Source organism: Lingula anatina, chromosome 7, assembly GCF_051362555.1.
Source record: "Lingula anatina isolate TDL-2025a chromosome 7, LinAna3.0, whole genome shotgun sequence".
In the NCBI taxonomy this organism is placed as follows: domain Eukaryota; kingdom Metazoa; phylum Brachiopoda; class Lingulata; order Lingulida; family Lingulidae; genus Lingula; species Lingula anatina.
Genome location: NC_141773.1, coordinates 24187078 through 24210471, shown reverse-complemented (window position 1 = coordinate 24210471; position 23394 = coordinate 24187078). Strand labels below are relative to the sequence as shown.

Genomic DNA, 23394 nt, shown 5'->3' with positions numbered 1-23394 from the left:
ATAAAAGAAATCACCCTTCAATTTTTAAGATCAGGTAATGACTGTAGGAAAACGACAAAACCAAACCTCTCTCTCTCTCTCTCTCTCTCTCTCTCTCTCTCTCTCTCTCTCTCTCTCTCTCTCTCTCTCTCTCGCACACACACACACACACCACTTTCCAAAGGTGAGAGACTCGTTTGTTCTTAACATCTACCATGATGAAGCAGAACAAAATGTTTCAAGTAATATGATTGCGTTGGAGAAAAACACACATAATTAACCTGCGGCCCTTGTAGCGGGTAGATGTTTGTCATCTTCATAAAACACAACACCTTCAGTGTGGTTTTTGCAGGCTTAGACTGGTGAATACAAGCAGTGTATTGGTAAAGTTTGGGCTACTTTTTAACGTAACTTGCTTGGAAAAAAAAACCCTCATTTCACTCAACTGTAGCTTGACATGATAGTCTTTAGAGGACGATACGCAGTTTATACAAATGGTTGGGTAATTTCAAAAAGGTAAATTTATGGAGAGAAAGGTGTTTTTGACATTCATTTATGTAGATAAACAGAGGAAAGCCTTATGTTTGTCTTCATAGATAAAATAAGGAAATAATGATATAGTAAGCTTATCGTAAGGAATGAAGATAATTGTCCGGTAGTTGGCCGTTAAATGTCAGAACGCCGTATGAATGGCGACCGAGAATGACGAGTAGTTGTTTATGGGGCATTAAGTCTTAACATTACAACAGTGAGGAATGCCTAAAATGCAGACAGCTCTCAAAGAAGTATTTTCTGCTTTATTATCAGGTGAGATTTCTATTCTGATAGGAAAATCTTTAATTAGGAAAAAAACGCACTTGTCAACTCGTGACAAAGGGTGCGGTTTTCTTTTCTTCTTCGTGGTAAAATCTGGCATAAAGAAAAGACAAGAAATTGGTTGAAAAGGAACTAATTTTACTCTACACTTAAACCAATGGCCATACATTTCCTAATGTGACGTGTTGGTATGTGTCTTTGAAAAGGGTGTCACTTCAGAGCCAGCAGGCTTCTCTCGGGTAAATGATCAAAATTGTCTTCCACGGGTGCAGGTTTTTAATTTGCATCAAATTTGCGCATTTATTTTTAATGAAGACGTCTAGTAAATGTAACTGAAAAATATTGACAAATTCAATTTCAAAATTCAAAATGATAATTATGTGCAATGTGTAAATACAAACACCTTATGTGATCAACTATCCTTGCCTTTGCTGCGATTTATCTATACTTTCATTGATCGATTTAAAACATTCGCTTCGATGTGGAACATCACACAGACAACCAGTTAATATATGATAAGAACTATATTCAGGTTCAAAATTTTCATCAGCAGTATCTGATTAAGTGTACTCTAAAAGGCGGCAGCTCTGTCGGGCGGTCGAACTGTGTTTTAATAACTTAAATAATCTCCTTGATGTCATTGATGTCATGGTGTTTTGGCACCAATGTGATATCTACTCCAAAAACTGATGCCGTCAATAACCTTTGTCACTCTAGATGCGGTACACGCTTCGTCGTTGGCCTTTTCAGGATGTCTGTAAACTCTACTTTGACTACTTTAGCGGTACAGGTGAAATCTGACCTCAACAAAGAGAGCCACGTGGTTTCAGTGTTCTACTCAGAAACGGTTGTGAGAGAAACGATCATGAGAGTAACAGACGATGACATTTTGTTGTTTACATTGGCTTCCTCAGTGGATTCATTTTAACCTGCTAAAACCAGTCCAGTGTTCGGTTTTGCCCATCATTTTGAACGGAAAAGGTGGTATTCGTTTAGTTGCAGCAGTATATCCGCATAGACAGAGAGTCCTGTATCCTGTATAGGTGGCATCGTCGTTAAATTAAGTATCTTATTTCACATCTGTGGAAATTGTTCCGGAAGGTAGGGTTGATTTATTGTTCTCATTAACGTAATTGGCCGGCCAGGTGTCGGAGTATTTTCACCTGCAAAGTTCAGCCAGAAGAGACACCGTCCTACCACACTAAAGCCGGGGAGCTGGAGCTTTGTCATTAGATAAATAAAGAAGGCGAGAACTATCTGAAGGATCGTGGGGAAATGTTCCTTTTTGGAATTACTTTCAATCCACAATACCTCACTGTTTTAAAAGCTCTGTCCAGGCTCCATTTGTTATGTCCATGTGTACAGCTGCAATGCACTAGTGGAGATTTATGCCTCCTCTGTGTTGTCGTACCGAGGTGTACAGGACCTTCAATATCTGCGGCATTTCTTTAAAAAGTGAAAATTTGAGTCACTCCAGCGATGCAGCAATTTTGTGTGATATATGGATAATAATGACTTGCACCATTAATTTCGCTGTTTTCATTCTATATAGCGTCCAATATAGAAAGAAATCGTCTCAGCGTTCACGTATCTCTCAGAGTAACAGACGCCATGACAACAACTTCATCAGTGGTGACAACCAGTGAACCATGACAACAGCTTCATCAGTGGTGACAACCAGTGAACCATGACAACAGCTTCATCAGTGGTGACAACCAGTGAACCATGACAACAGCTTCATCAGTGGTGACAACCAGTGTACCATGACAACAACTTCATCAGTGGTGACAACCAGTGAACCATGACAACAGCTACATCAGTTGTGACAACCAGTGTACCATGACAACAGCTACATCAGTTGTGACAACCAGTGTACCATGACAACAACTTCATCAGTGGTGACAACCAGTGAACCATGACAACAGCTTCATCAGTGGTGACAACCAGTGTACCGTGACAACAGCTACATCAGTGGTGACAACCAGTGTACCATGACAACAACTACATCAGTTGTGACAAACAGAGTACCATGACAACAGCTACATCAGTTGTGACAACCAGTGTACCATGACAACAACTTCATCAGTGGTGACAACCAGTGTACCATGACAACAGCTACATCAGTTGTGACATCCAGTGTACCGTGACAACAGCTACATCAGTGGTGACAACCAGTGTACCATGACAACTGCTACATCAGTTGTGACAACCAGTGTACCGTGACAACAGCTGCATCAGTTGTGACAACCAGTGTACCGTGACAACAGCTGCATCAGTGGTGACAACCAGTGTACCATGACAACAGCTTCATCAGTGGTGACAACCAGTGTACCATGACAACAGCTACATCAGTTGTGACAACCAGTGTACCGTGACAACAGCTACATCAGTTGTGACAACCAGTGTACCGTGACAACAGCTACATCAGTTGTGACAACCAGTGTACCGTGACAACAGCTTCATCAGTGGTGACAACCAGTGTACCATGACAACAGCTACATCAGTGGTGACAACCAGTGTACCGTGACAACAGCTGCATCAGTGGTGACAACCAGTGTACCGTGACAACAGCTTCATCAGTGGTGACAACCAGTGTACCATTGGCTATTCCAACTCCCAACCTCCCACCCCCACCGACTTTACGCCACCCCCCACCTCACGTTACACCCCACTCAGCCCCAGCCCCACCTTACACCTCCACCCCTAATCATATATACAAGGAACGAGTGGTAACACAATCAGAATCATGACAATATTCTTGGTAAATGTTGCATTACTTAAAAAAAGAACTTTTAGATAAAAAGGTATGCATTCATTTACAGTTAAACGTAAATTACGTCTAACAGTCTCGTTGCATTTCAAAAACATTCCTTGCACGTTAATTTGAACTTTTGTTTCTTGGTTTGAAAACTCAAACACTTGCAGAGATATTGTAAGGTAGCTATCAATAAATTTCTCTCAGCTTGAGGTGTTAAAGTTAAAAGTCAATTGTCAGGACTCTGAATGGATAGAGTGTCACGGTATTAACCAAGGTTTAACTGGACATAGATATTCTTTTGTCGTTAGTTTTACCTTGTCCGCCCGCGAGGAGGGTGGAGAAAGGGGGGCCCCGACGTCTGTACTCGGATATCATACCATACAGCAGCGTTCATGATGTTCACTCACTGAATACGACCAGTCATTGTTTTATCTGTTCTCCGGATTCTAGTCCAGTATACTTTGGGATCCATTATTGTATCGGATATATATGGTATTTTGGTTATAGAAATGGGCGCGATTGGATAATGTTCACTATAAAAAGAAACTGCTACTACATTTAACTTGATGACTAAGATAACCGCATTAAATTTATACATGATATTCTGAGAGACCGACATTGACTAATAGCCAACTCCTGTCTCCCTCTCCTAACCCCCCTCAATAACGGGGGCTTTAAAGCCACACTGTGGTCAACACGTGTGACAGTTGACTGGGTTCAGTTTGCGCAGACGACACCGTCTCTCTGAGCAGACGACATCGACATCGTTGAACGCGGTAGTGAAATAAAGAGCTTCATCTGAGCCTAATACTGATGGTCGACAGTCGGACATTAGCCTTTCCCACGCTGGACGCTTAAAGGTGGTCAAGTCTTTAAGTGACCATTAGTGACCAGAATAAAGCCTGACCCGTAGAGCAGCCCCGTGCCACGCCAGCGACATGTTATCCCAGGGATTTCCTTGGATTTAACAGAAAAACGAAGATAGTGAACGTTCATGTCGTTGCTGTAGCAGTGTCGCAAGAATCAAACGCTGAGGAAAGACACGAAGACAGAAGCAGGTAGGCACGGCAAGTTTTTTTATTTATGTCAAGTGGATCATGTTTGACGGGTGTTCAGCCATTAAAATGGCTCTAAACAAGTTCCAGAAGGCTGTCTCTGTATAGTGCACTAGATAGGATGTACAATCTAATCACGGAATATATCACAGGTTAAACCCCATATTCACATCATGAACAGATAACAGGGGTAGAAATTTCGAGCCCAAAGCGATATTTAATCTAATCCAAGATATCCCTAAACTGGGGTCTACATTGAACTGTCATGTCACGTGTTTATCACCACCGAGATCTGCGCTGTTTGTCCACTTGTGAGTTCTATAGCTTAAAACTTTACAGGAGATTTTATGTTTCAAACTGAAGCAAGTTTAATGGTTGATTACCAACACCATAATTCAAACTGTTAGAAAAGAGCTCGTACTTCCAGCTCACGCCGAGATGTAGGTAATCTGTGGACATTCCATCTTCCACTTTTTTTTATTACACCAACTTAAAATATCAACGCACTTAGACAACCTACTTAGATAGCGAGATTAATTAGATAAAGCAAATTAAGTGGTTTTTTCACTATAATTGTGAAAACAATTAGTTGGGAAACTGATCATTTAAGCCCGTGAATGTTTCGTGCGACATGAATGGTAAAATGGCTGATTTCTTGTGACGTCTGCGACATGCCAGAGACATTTTGCGATGTTCTGGTTGGCAAACATGAGGGGAAAGATTAAACATGTGCTCAGAAAATACATTGGTGGGCATTGCTTTTGTTCTAGTGTAATTCTCTTTCTCTCAGAGTATTCCATTTCTCTCTCTCTCTCTCTCTCAGATTATGGTGCGACATGCACCCGAGGCAGATCATTGCAGTTCCTTGAAGACAGACGGTCGAACAGAAATAAGAAAACTAATGTACAATAAATCTTCGATATCCGTTCTACTTTACAATCGTCCATGTGCTCTGTGTCTGTGGCTTCTGTAGCTAAAAAAGACACAAAAATCGTTTTCTTTAATTTTTTTGATAGCCCACACAATAGCAGATCCAGATGGCCCTGTGGTATAACTACATTTTAACAGCCCAATTGAAAACAGTATGAAGCAGTAAATGTCAGAAGACGCAGGCGTCACAGTAAATCTATTTGACTGCAGACCGCGTCACAACGGTTACTACACGAGAATCGAAAGACAATTTAAGGCTTACGAATTATGGGCTATATTGCGACAGTTATTTCAATATAATTATCTTAATCGTCGTACTATAGAGAGAGTGTGCGGAGTTGAACATGGTGAATTAGGAGTTGTACAATTTTGTGTATTGCAATCTGGGTGTCAATTCGTTTTCCTCAAATGATTGGATCGACCATTATAAAAATGTTTAAATTAATGAAGATGGTTTATTTGACGGTATTTGCTAGGGTAACTTGGCTAGGGCTTGGTTCCCACATGGTACCTGACACACGTACAGATGTAGAAGGGATTTTGGAAGACAGACAAGTATTTCCAACTAAAATTAGGATTTGCTCTTTATACTAAACCAGTAGATAGCGGCCAGACATTGGACCGAGGGGTTGTATGGGCGTATTCAGATTCCAACATCGCACTAGCTGAGGAGTTTTACGCTTGACTGCAATCAGTGGAATCGGTTTGATCAGCGTACGATAGTTAATTACTCCCTAGCTGCTCGGGAAGGCGTGTCAAAAAATTGAACGCTGATAAACTGATTCCACTGATTGCACTTTAGCGATATCCCCTGCAGAGTTGAAACGAACAAGCTGGTAGGATGGGTGGCTCAGAATGCGGTCTTTGTGTCCATCTCACTGGTTGACGCTTTATATTGACGGCCTGTAGAGCGCTTCAGAATAAAATACAATATCTATAAATAATCGAAATACAGTAACAGTTGTAGTGGAAATCACACTCCCATATTTGATTGAAATAAGCTACAACATTATTTCACATTTCCGTGGTTTAAAAGCAAGTCGTCTGTACCAAATCGTAAACACCACAACAATTTCTATTGGTGTATCAAACAAAAGAAAGACCCCAGAGAACATATTTTCATGGCTAAGCTTCTTAAATTGTTCACATCAGTAAGCATCGCGTTTTTTTCCCTTTCGTCACATTGTTGAGCCCCCTACATTACAACGACGGTCACTGGCGGCCGCTGTGAGCCACAGATGATTAAGTTCAATAGTAAGGTCAGGAGTTCAACCCAAACCGGTTCATTGGCTACTATCTTCACGCCAGTTAAGCAGGGACAGCAAGCGCTGGTCACCTAGGCAGGGAGCTCTCTTCACTGGGAGATATGTCAGCGACAGTTTACAATCATTTATGTTCAGCAATGTTGAGAGAGAGAGAGAGAGAGAGAGAGAGAGAGAGAGAGAGAGAGAGGGGGGGGGGAAGAGAGAGAGTAATACGATTTGGATCTACAAGGTATTTTTTAGCGAGAAAAGTTTTGTAAAAAGGAAACAGAAATAAAATACTCAATCCAGGCGTTTTGCAGCGTGAAGAATAACGAAATAAAACCTCATTTTACAACAGGAGAATATTCCCAATAACCAGGCTAACCCAGCAGCGGTTGTATTCTTACCATTCTTTGCTACAACTGTGCTACAGTTTTATTTCTGCAACAAAAAATGTTACTTCTTACAAATCGGTTGTATTACCGGTGTCATGTGTCGGTTTAACTACCGCAAGTTTCTTCTATATAACAAGACGCGCGCATTGAACGATTGACCGTTTTGTCCGTTGTAAAAGGTTTGTCCGTAGAACCCCTCAATAGTTAAATGGGGTTTAAATGCACGACAGAGTCATCAGCGTTTCCTGTTAGAACTCGTTTGGGTGGTAGGTTTTTGGATAGAATAGTTTGAATAGAAGAGTGATACCAAACAGTGTTTCTTGGGCATGGCATGGGCGCTCTCTGCACGCTGTACAGCAATGGCATCTAAAACTGTTGTGGATTAAAAAGGGATACATACACAAAAGCGATAAATGAGTATAAAAGTGAGAATTCATAATCAAAAGAATAAGTATATACATATCTTTAAAATATATTTTCCCTTGATCAGAGCGCACTGTAGGGTGCAGTCACCACAAGGGGGAAAGTGATCACATTCAGTGACACTCTGCTCATACAAATTCATCAGTTGCATGTTTTTTAAAGTCTCTTCACATCACTGATTTCGTTGCATTGCTTCTGAAATCTTTATGACTGATGACTCGTTACTGCACAAAAATGCTCTGAAATTAATGAAAATGTGCATCTGAAAGAAGAGCGCTAAATGGCCTGAATCGACGCCCTAGCTCACCGAACATATGACGTATGAAAATCAAAGGCATCAATTACTAACAATTGTATTTGATAATAAAAGCTTCCATTAAAAAAAATTACTAAAATCGGCGTTAAGAATGCGATCACGAGGAGGTCAGGTATTTTATTGTTATTTTAATATTGTTAACGGTAATATTATGTGCGTTCACAGCTCAGGTGATTTGCTCATTAGCAGGCGGTGAAAGTCAAAGAGTAAACTACAAGCGTAGTCTGTTCCTCTCAATATTTGATTTTGTGTCGCATAATTTACTACAGTTTAAAAACTGCCAATGGCCTCACTGTTATCCATGTAAGATATATATATATACACTCTGAAGTTAACATACATAGTTAAGCATATTCTGAAAGAACCGTGCAAAAAGCCATTAACAACCAGAAGAAAGTTGCGTCTTTAATGTTCATGTCTTAAAATGGCCTCTTATCTTTTCTTGTCTGGTGTTCAGATTAATGTTGAATTAAGCTCACAACGCGTCTTCACCTTTGATGTCGTTATTTGTGCTTTCCCACAGCATCCCAGCAAACAACGAACGTTTTAGAACGGTACTATAACTTTTATTTTTTTGTTATATAAGTGTTTTTAAGGTAATAATAATTATGTTATGTGTTTGCTGAGATAATCTCAGTCAGCGCCTTAAATGTTTACGGTTCAGGGTCAGGTTATTCCATGAAGGACAATTCCGTTGTAAAACGTATTCATTGAAAAATCATTCAGCCAATTTATGATGGATGTTTGAAGAGTCTTTGTCATGGATTTTGATGAAAATTTCGGATTTGGTCAGAAATAGGCTATATTTGGGTGGTGATGTAGTAATTAGTTAGTCAATTTGTATATTAATTATTCAACCGATTAATTACAAAATTGATATATTAAAATAATATGCAAAAATAAGTATTTAGCTTATGAACCAGTCAGTTAATAATTGATTTTTTAATCATGAGAATTGGGTTAATTAATAATTGATACACTAATTAGTAATGATAAATGACAATGATGACCGAGTTTCCATGGCAGACGTCTGCGTTTTCTAAGTGCTTTTCACGTTTACTGATAGTAAGTTTTTTGTAATAGGAATGTAAAACTAAGGTAAAAAGGTCGTCTTGAATTTTGTTGTATTTTTTTATGTATGCAGACGACAGAGCGAAAGGAAAAGATGTCAGTGGTCCTTGTCGACGCCTGTATAACCACAGGGTCCATGCTGTCAACAATATTGCCGTATTTTTATATACACGTATTGCATTTATGTGTGTGTGTGTGTGTGTGTGTGTGTGTGTGTGTGAGTGTGTGTGTGTGTGTGTGTGTGTGTGTGTATGTGTGTGTGTGTGTGTGTGTGTGTGTGTGGTGAGGGGTTGTACGAGAGAGAGAGAGAGAGAGAGAGAGAGAGAGAGACTGTGTCATACACCAAAATTTTAAGATAATTAGTTCCTAGTAAGTTACAAGATACAAGTTGCGGAGTTGCAGATGGCTAGAAGATTTAGTTCCAGCTGTTGAGGAAAGGCTTACATAGTAGGAATAGTATTTTCTAACACCATTAGATAACTTCTGATCATTACAAAATAGCAGTTCAGAGTCCAAATAAATATGATCATGTAAATAAGTGACAACTATAGTGTCATATCGTGGGTCTTCGTTTAGACACAGCAAAATGCAAGTAGTGGCAGTCAGACACGTTGACATTTTCACCGGCGTCCTCTTTTTGTGTTACAAGGTATTGAGTCACGTTATGGGGTACTTGAGAGAAAGATGGTGTAATCTGGAAGTCAAACAAGCTGTGATGTTTGTGTCACTGTGGGGTTACACGCACACTACTTGCTCAGCTGTGGACTGAGGGACCGTGTCAAAATAGCAAGGGTTGAATTGAATTACATTTACCAGTAGGATGGTACTGAAACGTAAACCAAATGGATTTATCTGTGCTGCCGAACTAGTACCAAGAAATAAACCAATGTGAGAAAGGTCGTATTTATTTTGATATCTCAGCAGAAAATATCAATGAATATGAAGCTGATATTTTGATTAAGTCCCTGTCAATCGAATTATTGACTCATGTTTAACTCTTCAAAGGGATAGATTTTACCAATGTTAGTTAAGTGTACCCTTCATTCTGCTTAAGAACGCATGGATTACAGACGCTCCCTGCTCCATGCTGTATTCAGGGGACAGACATATGTACTAAACATGATCAAGTCTTGTCATTAGGTGTGGTCGAGGGACAACAGACCCAGAAAAACCTCGTCTACCACGGCCGTTCTTACTACAATAACCACGGAGAAGACGGTGACTCTGCCCCAGGGCCCAGCTGTGAAAACTTAGAGACATTTATGTTGGTGGTGCTGATATAACTGTGAAGCTCTATATAGAGATAACTCCCGTGGTCCTTGCAGAGGGAGCAGTGGTCCCCATGGAGAGCTGGTCGGCGAGGTAGGGAATATTAGGCCCATTATATTTCGGCAATTTCTATTTTAGGTCATTTATTAATGCAACATTCTCTCCCATTATACCTGTGTGCTAGGCAAAGCTAGAATGACAGGTGACCTGGGTGACATCTTGACCACTGTCAGTAGTGACAGGTGACCTGGGTGACATCTTGACCACTGTCAGTAGTGACAGGTGACCTGGGTGACATCTTGACACACTGTCAGTAGTGACAGGTGACCTGGGTGACATCTTGACCACTGTCAGTAGTGACAGGTGACCTGGGTGACATCTTGACACACTGTCAGTAGTGACAGGTGACCTGGGTGACATCTTGACCACTGTCAGTAGTGACAGGTGACAGGTGACCTGGGTGACATCTTGACCACTGTCAGTAGTGACAGGTGACCTGGGTGACATCTTGACCACTGTCAGTAGTGACAGGTGACAGGTGACCTGGTGACATCTTGACCACTGTCAGTAGTGACAGGTTACAGGTGACCTGGGTGACATCTTGACCACTGTCAGTAGTGACAGGAAACCTGGGTGACATCTTGACCACTGTCAGTAGTGACAGGTGACCTGGGTGACATCTTGACACACTGTCAGTAGTGACAGGTGACCTGGGTGACATCTTGACCACTGTCAGTAGTGACAGGTGACCTGGTTGACATCTTGACACACTGTCAGTAGTGACAGGTGACCTGGGTGACATCTTGACCACTGTCAGTAGTGACAGGTGACAGGTGACCTGGGTGACATCTTGACCACTGTCAGTAGTGACAGGTGACCTGGGTGACATCTTGACCACTGTCAGTAGTGACAGGTGACAGGTGACCTGGTGACATCTTGACCACTGTCAGTAGTGACAGGTTACAGGTGACCTGGGTGACATCTTGACCACTGTCAGTAGTGACAGGAAACCTGGGTGACATCTTGACCACTGTCAGTAGTGACAGGTGACCTGGGTGACATCTTGACACACTGTCAGTAGTGACAGGTGACCTGGGTGACATCTTGACCACTGTCAGTAGTGACAGGTGACCTGGGTGACATCTTGACCACTGTCAGTAGTGACAGGTGACCTGGGTGACCTGGGTGACATCTTGACCACTGTCAGTAGTGACAGGGGAATGTTGCAATGGAAGGTCTGCTTTACTGAATGCGTTCCAATACTGGTTCGAATGAGGACTCGGTAAGTTCAGTACTATACAATGTCAGAAACAGATTCATCTCTCTCTTGCTGTCTGTCTGTCTGTCTGTCTGTTTGTGCACCCATGCATCCATGCATACATTTATCTCTCTATTTGTATGTTTTGTCGACGTTTTCTGATACAGCAGAGGTTTTGGTGAATGAGGTGACACACTCCTCAGAGTATACAGAACTATGTCAACCATACATGTCACCTTCCTGTGCTGTGTTAATGAAGCCCGCAGCTCGCGCCCTGTTTCACCTCACTGCTGTCACTGTCAATGACACCACATTAGCGCTTGTGATACCCGCAGATATGAAAACAAAATAAGTGACTTTTGAAATGATGTTAATGAGGTTAACTTAAATGTAATGGATACCTTGATTAAGTTCAGTACTATACAAATTTAAACTTTTGAAACAATACTCTATAGGACCATTCCCACAGATATTTGGATCGATCTATCTCCCTGGCGAGTCTCGCTAAATTGCTACCAACGTGACCGGCTTAAATGTCTGTCACGCCTAGTAAAGCTATTAGGGGGTAATTATCTTTACCCCTTAGCTGATTCGGATAGCATTTTAGTGAGACTCTCCAGGGAGTGAGACCGATCCAGATGGATCGATCTAGGCATGGGAACCCAGTCTATGACAACAGAAGGTGTGAAGCAATGTTTACTGCCAAGAAAATGATAATCACTGTAAAAATATAATTATTTATATGTCTCTTCTAAAATCGTTATTTGTCTTCATTGTATAGTGCTACAAGTGGTTTTATTCTTTGATTTAAATTCACATTGTTTAGTAAACATGTTTTAGTTCTCTGGATAACAAAGGTCCTTCTTAGCGTCTTGTCTCCGATCCACCTGCTGCGGCGTAGGCCAATTAAGTGAGGGTCGAAAGTTCTCGCCACGATTTGTTCATTGAAGGGGATGATCCTTCAAGTATTTGTAGGACGTTTCTTTTTATTCCTGAAAGGTCATAACATACAGTTTGTGACAGTGTGCTGCCTATTTCTATACCAAATCAATCGAAATTTACGTCAGCAGTTCAGCACTGTGTATAATACCTGGGTAGACAAAGAGCATGTTTATATTTAGTATTTGAGGATGTAAGAATAGCTCATTTTGTGTGCGATTTGTTCCTCCGTGCGTCACTGGATCAGGATAAGCTAAGAATAAATCTCGGTAAATCTGTTTTAATTAACGTCTCAAATGAGCAGTGCTTGTTTAATTGGTGACTTCATCATCCGGGGATTTACTGTTTCAGCGCACCTGGAATGCATCAACAGACGGAGGTTTTATCACGAGTTTTTATTCGACCACTTGGACATTTATAGAATAAATACACAGTCAACTGAAAGGGATAAGCACCTTCATGTCAGTTACTTTATGAATGTCAATATTAATAGTACATGCAAATGAATACGTGTCTTAAATACAAATAAACGAAAATAGTCGTTTATTAGAAGCCATAATTATCCATTTGTGAAGGGCATTTTCATCATTACTTGTTACTGCTCTCGCTTCAGTGTGTGACAAGGTTCTCGTTATCCGCGAGGTGACATGCGGGCAGTGCGTATAAGACATTCTTTATTTGTAGATCTTTGCCCGTAAGATTTTTGAAATTTTATGAATTTTATTATTATTATTATTATTAATTTGTTTTAGAACGAAGACTGCTTACTGATGTAGTGCCATTTCCTCAGACAGAGGGCCATTATATTTCTACTTCAATATTCTCCTCCACATTGAAGATAGTGATTAACCTGGATGACATAAACCTTAATTAAGTACCTCCTGCTTAGCGTTGACACTACAGAACATCAAGAGGTGGTCAACGTAAGATGAATGACCCTTAAACTACATAAATATCGAAACAAACCCCGTTATATCTAACCTCCGCGTTGCGTGACCGACAGAACAGTCTGCCGTCATGAAATTCTTAAAACTTGCTTCAAGTTTTAGGTGAGAGGTGGACGCTTCAGTTTGATGTGGGGGTAAAGAATGTGTACCTGTCTTTCAGGACAGTTTGGACATTGAGAGAGACAGTCAGTATCACGGTCAGTAAGGGCAACTTTGGAACATAGCCGCCAGGCGGCGTTTCTTATGGTGAAGACTTCCATTTCACTTGTTGTTGCTAATGTTACTGGTAGTGCTGTGCTGCTGATGTTTCTGGTAGTGCTGTGTTGCTGATGTTTCTGGTAGTGCTGTGTTGCTGATGTTTCTGGTAGTGCTGTGTTGCTGATGTTTCTGGTAGTGCTGTGTTGCTGATGATTCTGGTAGTGCTGTGCTGCTGATGTTTCTGGTAGTGCTGTGTTGCTGATGTTTCTGGTAGTGCTGTGTTGCCGATGTTTCTGGCGGTGCTGTGTTGCCGATGTTTCTGGTAGTGCTGTGTTGCCGATGTTTCTGGTAGTGCTGTGTTGCCGATGTTTCTGGTAGTGCTGTGTTGCCGATGTTACTGGTAGTGCTGTGTTGCTGATGTTTCTGGTAGTGCTGTGTTGCTGATGTTTCTGGTAGTGCTGTGTTGCCGATGTTTCTGGTAGTGCTGTGTTGCTGATGATTCTGGTAGTGCTGTGTTGCTGATGTTTCTGGTAGTGCTGTGTTGCTGATGTTTCTGGTAGTGCTGTGTTGCTGATGTTTCTGGCGGTGCTGTGTTGCTGATGTTTCTGGCGGTGCTGTGTTGCTGATGTTTCTGGCGGTGCTGTGTTGCTGATGTTTCTGGTAGTGCTGTGTTGCTGATGTTTCTGGCGGTGCTGTGTTGCTGATGTTTCTGGTAGTGCTGTGTTGCTGATGTTTCTGGCGGTGCTGTGTTGCTGATGTTTCTGGTAGTGCTGTGTTGCTGATGTTTCTGGTAGTGCTGTGTTGCTGATGTTTCTGGTAGTGCTGTGTTGCTGATGTTTCTGGTAGTGCTGTGTTGCTGATGTTTCTGGTAGTGCTGTGTTGCCGATGTTTCTGGTAGTGCTGTGTTGCTAATGTTTCTGGTAGTGCTGTGTTGCTGATGTTTCTGGCGGTGCTGTGTTGCTGATGTTTCTGGCGGTGCTGTGTTGCTGGTATTGCGGCGGCAGAAGTGGGTGAGTCCCTACTGATGGTAAGCTCCTCTTTATGACTAGAGCACAGTACCTAGTTAGATAGAGTTGTCATACATATGAAGGAGAATTAATCGTTTTAATGGAAATAGTGAGTGAGAGAGACAAAGCACTTCTCATTTATCATCATAAATTATCATATTCGTATCAAACAAAAATAATAATAAAGCCGGACAGCCCACTTAGATCTACGTAAACGTGAGAACTGCTAATGGCTGTGTTCTTACCTTATAAACAAAACGTACAGCATCCCTTTAAGGGTGCCTCTCAATGAATAGTAATGAATTAAAATCTACGATAAAAGGCGCCCAAAGTCACAGCATTCAGAAAGGCGCATTTTATCGTATTTGTACAGAAACGCCGTCGGCTGTGCAAGGTACTTGAGCCAGGTTGAGGAGAGGTACGACCGAATTGATCGGTTCTATTAATGAATTTTACATGAAATAGAACACAAAACGTATTTCAGCAGTTGACATTTACTATGATACATTAGTGACAAAAACACGTCATGTGGGATGACAATAATGTCATATATGGGTTAACAACTTCACGGTAAATGTGAACATGTCAGTTGAGAGGGTTAAGCCAAGTGTGCGCTGAATAGACGCCGCTGAAACGAATGCCCACACCTAGGTAAGATTCATTACGTATCTAGATATCTCAAGTCGTACAAAATTACAACGTAACAGAGATGAAAGGTTTAGCTGCTTCACAGAGTTTTAAGTTTTATCGCTTTGTGCTATGTTTCTATTTAAGCGCTTGCATGTGTGTGCAGGCAAAGATAACACGGCAGAAAAAGGAACAATTCGTTTTTATCTAAAATCAACAGAATGTAAAACACGTGAAATTATTTTGCTTTGAAGACTTACATCGAGACATTTAAAAAAGAACAATTTACTGAGGTGAGAGACAAAACGTCTGCTAAGATAGTGCTGTAATTGTGCGCGTTGTGAAACTAATATTGTAGTTATCATGCTTATGACGCTATATATATAGGCTAATGTATGTGACACATTTGTCATGTACCAGTACTTACTGAGGTGTATTTAGAGAGGAACAAACGCTTGTCAGCATTCTACTTTGTTAGTTGTAATCTTGGAGATCAAACGTTTATATCAGTAATGCCGCAGCATGCCGCAGTTGAGTATAGGCGGGTTCATGCACCGTAAAATACCCAGAAGTGTGTCATGCTTTCTCAACTTCCCTTACGAGTAATAGTGTGTGTGTGTGCGTGTGTGTGGGTGGGTGGGTGGGGGGGGGGGGAGGGTGAAGGAGGGGTTAAAACTCCACTCCGCGTTCTGAAGGCACGACCTGCCTCTGTCAGCGTGTCATCCGAATATTGCAGGGACTCGTCAACCTACAAAGGTAGATGTTCATTAAGGATGCACTAATTCTAGGTTTGCATGAGACGTAAAACGAACCGCTTCTCTCATTTGTTGTGCTGTGTCTTTGAAGATTTAACTGGTTACCTAAGATCTCATTGTCTTCATACCGGCACGGGAGTGGACATCATTTGTAATTGGTTGTACACGTGTCAGGCGCGCTGTCGCTGTGAAGAGAGTTGTTCATATGATATTCTGATTACATTTGACACGAAAATAAGCAGTTTAAATAACAATATCGTGGTCAAGACAGATAGTGTAATTTAATTACAGTAGGAATTCTCACTTTTGTCTGGGTTTGTAGTCTTTTTGTGAGCGAAATGTTGCACCACTGAACAGGTTGGACAGTTGAAGTGAAATTTAGTAAAAGTTCAGTAAAATAGAAGTTTCACCAACTCTCTCATTAAAATTGCTTTTTTGTCATACCACTAGTCAAAGAAATGAAAAGAAAACTTAGGCCATACTTAAGCTGCCATTTCAGCTGTAACGATTTCGCACCAACGTGAAATGCAATGATTACAAAGCGGCATCTCCTCGACAAAGTGAACGGTGTCCCATTACAGACCAACTAACCATTAATTCCGTTATCAGTATGCGATAAACACCGGTTAGTCATCCATGACACACGACAACGGCACCTCGAAGTAAAAATCTTTTCTGTCGTCAGAATGGTAGCATCTGCCTTTGAAGAGCGTTACGGCGGTGGGATTGTTTGCCGTTTTAGAAACGTGTTATCAACGCCGCACGTGTGACAGCTACAATGCGGTGCCGCGGCAACAGTTACACAACACTGGCGTTCAGCACAATGGACGCTGTCGGTGAGGACTAGACCCCCTACAGAGAACGGACACTGATTGATTTTGACAAGGAAACCAAAAGATGACAAAGATACATTCTTAGTGTCACGTCGGTTGCGTATGTGGATGGCTGTATTAAACAGTTCGTTATACCTCATCTACTGACTGTGCAAAGCTTTATTATAAAGTGCGAAGCTGGAGGGGGGGGGGGGGGGGGGGGCGGCACCGGACAGAGTGGTATGATAGCCCTAACCCGAACCCTAACTATATTTATGTCAACATAATGTATACATATACAACTGTTCTTGCTGTGTTCTCAGACCTTTCCTAAATACCGCCAATTATCACCACCATGTGTAGCCTCCTTATCTCCAGCCAGTATACACCCCCTCCCCCACCCACCCCAACTCCCTGCTCATACAGAGGGAGCGCCAAGGAGGCTGAGTGGTACTTGAAGGCGTGGAGACCTCAAGATGCCTGTTTGGAGTTACAGTGAGATAGGGAAAGATAGCGCGAGAAGAGAAGTCAAGGGCTCTCAAAATTAATTTTTTCACTATAATTGAAAATTTCGTTATTTCACTACTCCCTTTTTTCCCCTCTCTCTCTCTCACATACACACACACGCGCGCGTGCGCACACATACAAACAGAGAGAGAGAGAGAGAGAGAGGTAAGGAAAAAATATAAATCCCGTGGACTGGTGAGCCATTTTTACCACATTGTGTAACGCGATTTCCGTCTACGAACATCACAATTAATTAAGAAACAGTGTGATTACCTTGTAGGTAAGAAAATTATGTAATAATCTATCGAGTCCTACATGTAGGTTTGCGGCTTAATTAGATTGGAATGTATAGTCAATGCATAATGCGTGCTGAAAATGGAAAACAGTGTGGCTGGCAGTCTGATTTTGCCTTCCTTTACGTATTAGAACCTTTGTTAGAATTTCTGTTACTCAATATTGCCTGCAGACACAGATTGGAAAACCGTCTCTAAATATAGACCCTATTCACTGTGTTGCTTCCCCAGCACCAAGGAACAATGAGGCGCAATACCAGCTTTTCAAATTGTTATATTTTTCACCTTTGAATTGTAAAATGTCAAAGGAGGGAAAGGAGATCAGTCCATTCACTAGAATGAATAGTTTACCTCCACCAGATATACTTAACAAACGCATGCCGATACCATGGTTTGATAACTGACAGCATTTGGATTCAAAGAAAAAGATATATTGCGGTTTTGCTCCATTGTACCATTGGAGCAGGTTCCCCCAAGGTGAAGGGGATCCTTGATAACATCATCAAAATTCTGTGATATTATCCAACACACGACGTCCTTTTATCCAAAAGCTCATGTTATGTCGATAAAACGCTCAACCTAGAGCTTTGCTATCAATATAACCCCAGCACACAAAATACTGCTAGTTACAGCAATGTCCAAATTCTATTTTAATAGATCTCTCTTGATACACATAACTCTAGGATACGTTTCTGATAAAACACGGAAAATTGTACAGCATGAATATATATCTGATTCTGAAACGATAGGAGCGAAGGCTGACAGAGGGAGGGCTCCGTCCGCTATCTCCTTGTATTGAGGGTATTCTTCAGATCCGTAGGATACCTCTACATGTACATAGATGATCTTAAGATAGCTAAGTCCATGGTCATTATAATTTAACTATGTGATGTGCAGACGCCGTACCTGAAGTGTAATGACCATTACTATGATGTGTTTGCTGGCAGAGATAGCCGGCTATTCTGTAATGATGTGTTTACTGGCAGAGATATAGCCGGCTATCTGTAATGATGTGTTTACTGGCAGAGATATAGCCGGCTATCTGTAATGATGTGTTTACTGGCAGAGATATAGCCGGCTATCTGTAATGATGTGTTTACTGGCAGAGATATAGCCGGCTATCTGTAATGATGGGATCGATAAGTCCGGGACAATCGCAGGCCTCTGATCACATCGAGTGAGATAACGTGGCGCATCCTCCCCCGGAGATTGGTATCAGGAGGTCAGTAGCCCCGGGGGGTGGCTGATGGAAGGCCTTGTTTTGGGGAGACAAATGTGATCTTGGCTAAGATTGTGTAAGTGAAGTGTTTTACCTGTGGGCTTAGACCCATTCTAGACTGGGGACGCGGACGTGAAGTTTATGTCAGTCGCTTCTGGCAGAGTGGTGCGTGTAGGGGGGGTGTATAAAACAGAGGATTGAGAGAGAAAGAGAAAGAAGACAGAATAAGCGTGGTGAGTTTTGGTATCAGTGGAAACTCAAGATTTTTGGACTTAATATTTGAATACCGTGGCTTACATTAATTGGTGATTCGTCATTTCTGATTAAAGGGAAAATGTCAGTTTCGTAATGTAAGCTTTAATGTCAATGTGAATACTGGATTTTTAATACTCAGTGGTAAAATACGAAACTGAGTCAGTTCGTAAAACCGAAATCTTGTATATTAAATTGTGGAGAAAAAAGAAAACTCGGATATGATGCCAAATTCGCACTGTTCGAATAAAGACTTTTATGGACAGATATGTTTGAGTGGGTTAAATTAAACAAGAAATTTATCTTTTCTATCACCAGAATTACCATATGAGTATCATATTAGTATCAGACTAAGGACGTTCATGGACAGATCTGTATCACTTGGTTAAATTCTGTATTTGTTCACGGCAAGCGCCAATTCTACGTTAGCGAAAAAAAAAAAAAAAAAGAACGGTGCCACTCACCAGTCGTCGACAAAGATCGATCTAGAAAGTAAACACAATATTGACAATAGTGTGTTGAAATTGTGTGTGGCATTTGAATATCATTGTTATCTCCTCTGTAAAGAAACTGTCATCATATCCAGGAGGAGCGGTAATTTAGGTCGCATCGCAGACAAAACATAGTTCCTTTATTCATTGAAAGTTTGTCAACATTTGTTTTGGAACAATACCATTCCCTTTACAACAAATTGTCCAATATCCAGTGTACTGGTGTAACTGGTTGTTTTCCCCGACGGTTTCTTCACTGTCACAAGACAGACCAAGTTAGCGAGTAGTTGGTCGTCTGGTGCGGTGGAATATCAGGCAATTTTCGAAATGTTTACAATTTATTTTAATACCTTAAACTATATTTCTGTAATACCCTTACCTGTGTCAACATCAGTAAGAAAACGAATACTTAACTAAGAACAACAGCAATAAGAACCAAGGATGAAATGGGGAATGGGGCGGTTACATATGGAAAGGGGGGGGGGTTAGGGTTGACGACCCCTTTGACTAAAACTTTGATTTAGGTATGTTTAGTTTAGGCATTTAGATAGAAATGTCATGGCATATTATACATATTGTTAGCTAGTTCAACATATCATCCACATTTGTTAACATTTGTTCGTATATGTCTGAAATGCGGGGGATTCCGTCTCAAAAAAGACACAAACGTACATGCCGCATGCGATGGGCGCTTTCTGGGCAGGACTTTACGGGTCAGGACTTACTGGGCAGGAGTTTCTGGGCAGGAGTTCGGTTCTCACGGTGAAATAGAGTTAATTTTGATCATAAATAATAATCTGCAGTGTGAAAGGTAATGCACTGAGTACAACATCAACGTTGCGCAACTCTTAACCACAAACTTGGACTAAGATATAACGTGTTTTGTTTCTTCCACGTGAGCTGTTTTGATTTGATTGTATTGATATTTTATAGCAGTGTATACTCCACTGACAAGCAGACAGTAAGCGAACTGATATAGAGTTAAATAAGTGGAGTTACCCTGTGTTCATGAAACTGCGTATAACAGTTAACACTCGGAGATGGAAGTTGAGTTACCGACTCCAACATGGCTGCTCAGGTCGCTCACTTCATTTTGATAACATTTTTAGGGCACTGGAGGCAAACGCGTCTAATATTAATTTTAGTATTCTTTTTCCTTATGTGGGTAACTCAGCTAATAGCCCTGGTTGCGCTCCGGGCTTTAGTTTGAACGCTTCCAGTATTACCCGGATTATAAATCCGATCAGATTAAATCAATTGGTCGATAATGTTGGTCTTAATCTCTATGACGTCACGTTGGTCAACGATTCAGCTTATTTGGCTTTGTATGAACTCACTTAAGAAAGTTTGTTGTTTGACATAACAAGGGCATGTCGCTGGCATTTTAGCACATATCAGGAAGGGGTTGTCCTCTTCGCCATGGCGTGATGGAAAATGATGGCAATGTTTTGGCAAAAGTTGCGAAAATACCTGGCTGGTCAGAAAATAGCTGTCTGGGCTAAAAAAAGCGTAAACTGGACAGAATGCTGGTGCGATCCGCAAGCGTCCAGTAGCAATTGGTCAGCTGTTAAGTTTCTCTCCTAGGTGAGTTCTTTGGCTTTTTTTGTCAAAACAGTACTGATGCTTCGGGATGCCATGTATTTAGATCTGAGCAATTGAACTTGTGTTCAAATATTTGATACTGATAAATAATTGACTGTGAACATCTCAAAACGATAATCATAAAGTAAATAGGGGCCTTTGTGAAATTTTCACTTGAAGAGTTGAACATGACATTCTAAATATTTATTGAACATTCAATATTACTAACTGTAAGATATTTCTTGTGCATCTAAAATTTGAGAAATAAAGAATCAGTCAACTTGGTAATTGCTACGACACCAGATAGCATGAACAGGCCACTTAGGTGACTATTTGATCTTAGTTCACTGGTAACCCGATGTCGCAGAGAAGAATTCTGAAATAATCGACACAAAGACCACAGACGCGCTTGAGAGCGTCGGCAGGGTGTCGTATTTGCCAGCACTGTAGTGATAAGATTTAAAACGGCAAAAAATTCGACTTGTCTACTCTCCGTGCGGCGCTAGGATGCCCCTCTTATCCACAACTAACTGGTGTTATTTGAGGTACTTGGCACCTTTACCTCTGACGTAGCTGTTAACTTGTCTGTCTCTGTCACCTCGTCATCCCGCTGTGACCCGAAATACCGCGTGCAGAGATTTCTGTCCATTTTACTCCAACATATCTTTTAATTGCTATTGAATGTCAAGCGACCTTTGATCATTTGAGTCATTTTAGAGTGAAGAGGATTTAGGAAAATGAAAGTATTAAGACTGAGGTGAAGCAGGTGACCGAGCTGGTGTTTAGAATATGAAATATCGGTCCGTACATTTCTTTTATTTTAAGATTGAGCTTTCTACAGTGGCAGCCATCCACTCTAAAGTTGATATTTCTTGTTTTACAGAGCTTTACCAGAACATAAGAGAGTTGACCTTAAATAAGAACTGAGAACAAGAATTCAACCGGAGGTTTTACAAGGTAGGTTTGACATAGTTCATATTTTCACCCTTGATCAGTTTTTTTTTTTTTTTTTGGGGGGGGGGGGGATGGAGCATGCTTGATGATGTTGTATTTACATGGAGGAAAGACGTTAAACAGTGAGAGGAAGGAGAGTTTACATAATAACCCGAGTTATACGTGTTCCCCACCTGGGCAGCTGACGCTTTGATATTCAGTATGTGATTGGAATTACATTTAAGATCGCAGATCGCTCTTCATCAACGTTTCAACACCCGGAGCGACAGATTTGGGGGACAATCTTATTTCAGGAAATGAAAATACTGTTGTTGCATAATATTGAGGTTACTTCTGATCACGGTACTGAGGCATGTTTATACTGGAGTAAGAATTCTAATGTCTTGTGTTTCCAGTCAGTAGAAATGCATCTTATATTTGTCTGAAAGTTATTATGAATATTTGCATCTGGTACATTCGATTACAATTGGTTTTTATAAAATAACGCACACAACTGTAGTCACGTCACTGTCTCCTCTGTGAGTTCGTCATATGCTCTTCAATTTGTCCTTTGTATGATACAAGTAATGGATTGGGTTCGTTTACAGAAAAATGATTTTCACTGAGCAGGAAAAAGATTACCCTTGGCCGCTTTTCTATGAAAGATGTATAATAATTACCCTCTACCAGGGGGACAGATTGATTTTTCACAGATATTCACAGATATGTCTCTAGATAAATAGACAGTCATTTGGCTCTTTCCATTTTTCCCCATATAATGTGCCACCCTGGTAATGGGTATATAATTATTATGATCCCGTCATACGTTGCTTACACCACCACGTAGTTAATGCATAGAAAACATTTTATTCAACGAGCTATGCCTTTTACTAGTTCGCTATATAGTATATAGTAATGCTATCAAATTCCACATTCTCTAAACCCTTAATCATTCGTTCTTTTCAAGTCTTCTGTACTTATTAAAACTTGATAGGGCGTTTAAATTTCACACCTCTGTATTGCTAGACGTTAACCCTGTACCCTGTTAATCTCTAAAGAAAAGAAAAGCACTCACGCGGAGCGTTAAGAAAATAAAATACCTTGGACCGTGGGGATGATGATATTTTACGGTATACAACTAATAGCGTTAGAAATTTCTTTAATATTGTCTTCCTTTAAAGTGTTTTAAGTGCCTACTTACAATGAGGACAGTTATACAAATTAAGCTATGGGGAAGGGGGGATGTGGGGTTTGACGTGCAATCTTTATGTCATGTAAGAGGTCAGTTTTAGATGCAGATACCACGTTTATCTTATCTT

At 40.9% G+C, this 23394-nt stretch overlaps 1 protein-coding gene across 5 annotated transcripts in view; it reads left to right on the top strand.

Moving 5' to 3' along the window:
• The first annotated feature begins 4594 nt into the window (after window positions 1–4594).
• Window positions 4595–23394, top strand: part of LOC106162298 (uncharacterized) — a 48320-nt gene continuing 29520 nt past the window's right edge. For 2 of the 5 annotated variants that reach the window (XM_013539527.2, XM_013539525.2), the window contains exons 1-2: window positions 18893–19051; window positions 22026–22099. The gene's annotated coding sequence lies outside the window, so the exon portion shown is untranslated. Of the gene's footprint in view, window positions 4612–18892; window positions 19052–20986; window positions 21146–22025; window positions 22100–23394 lie in introns of those variants that run through there. The other 3 variants (XM_013539526.2, XM_087016563.1, XM_087016561.1) reach the window with 3 other exon arrangements.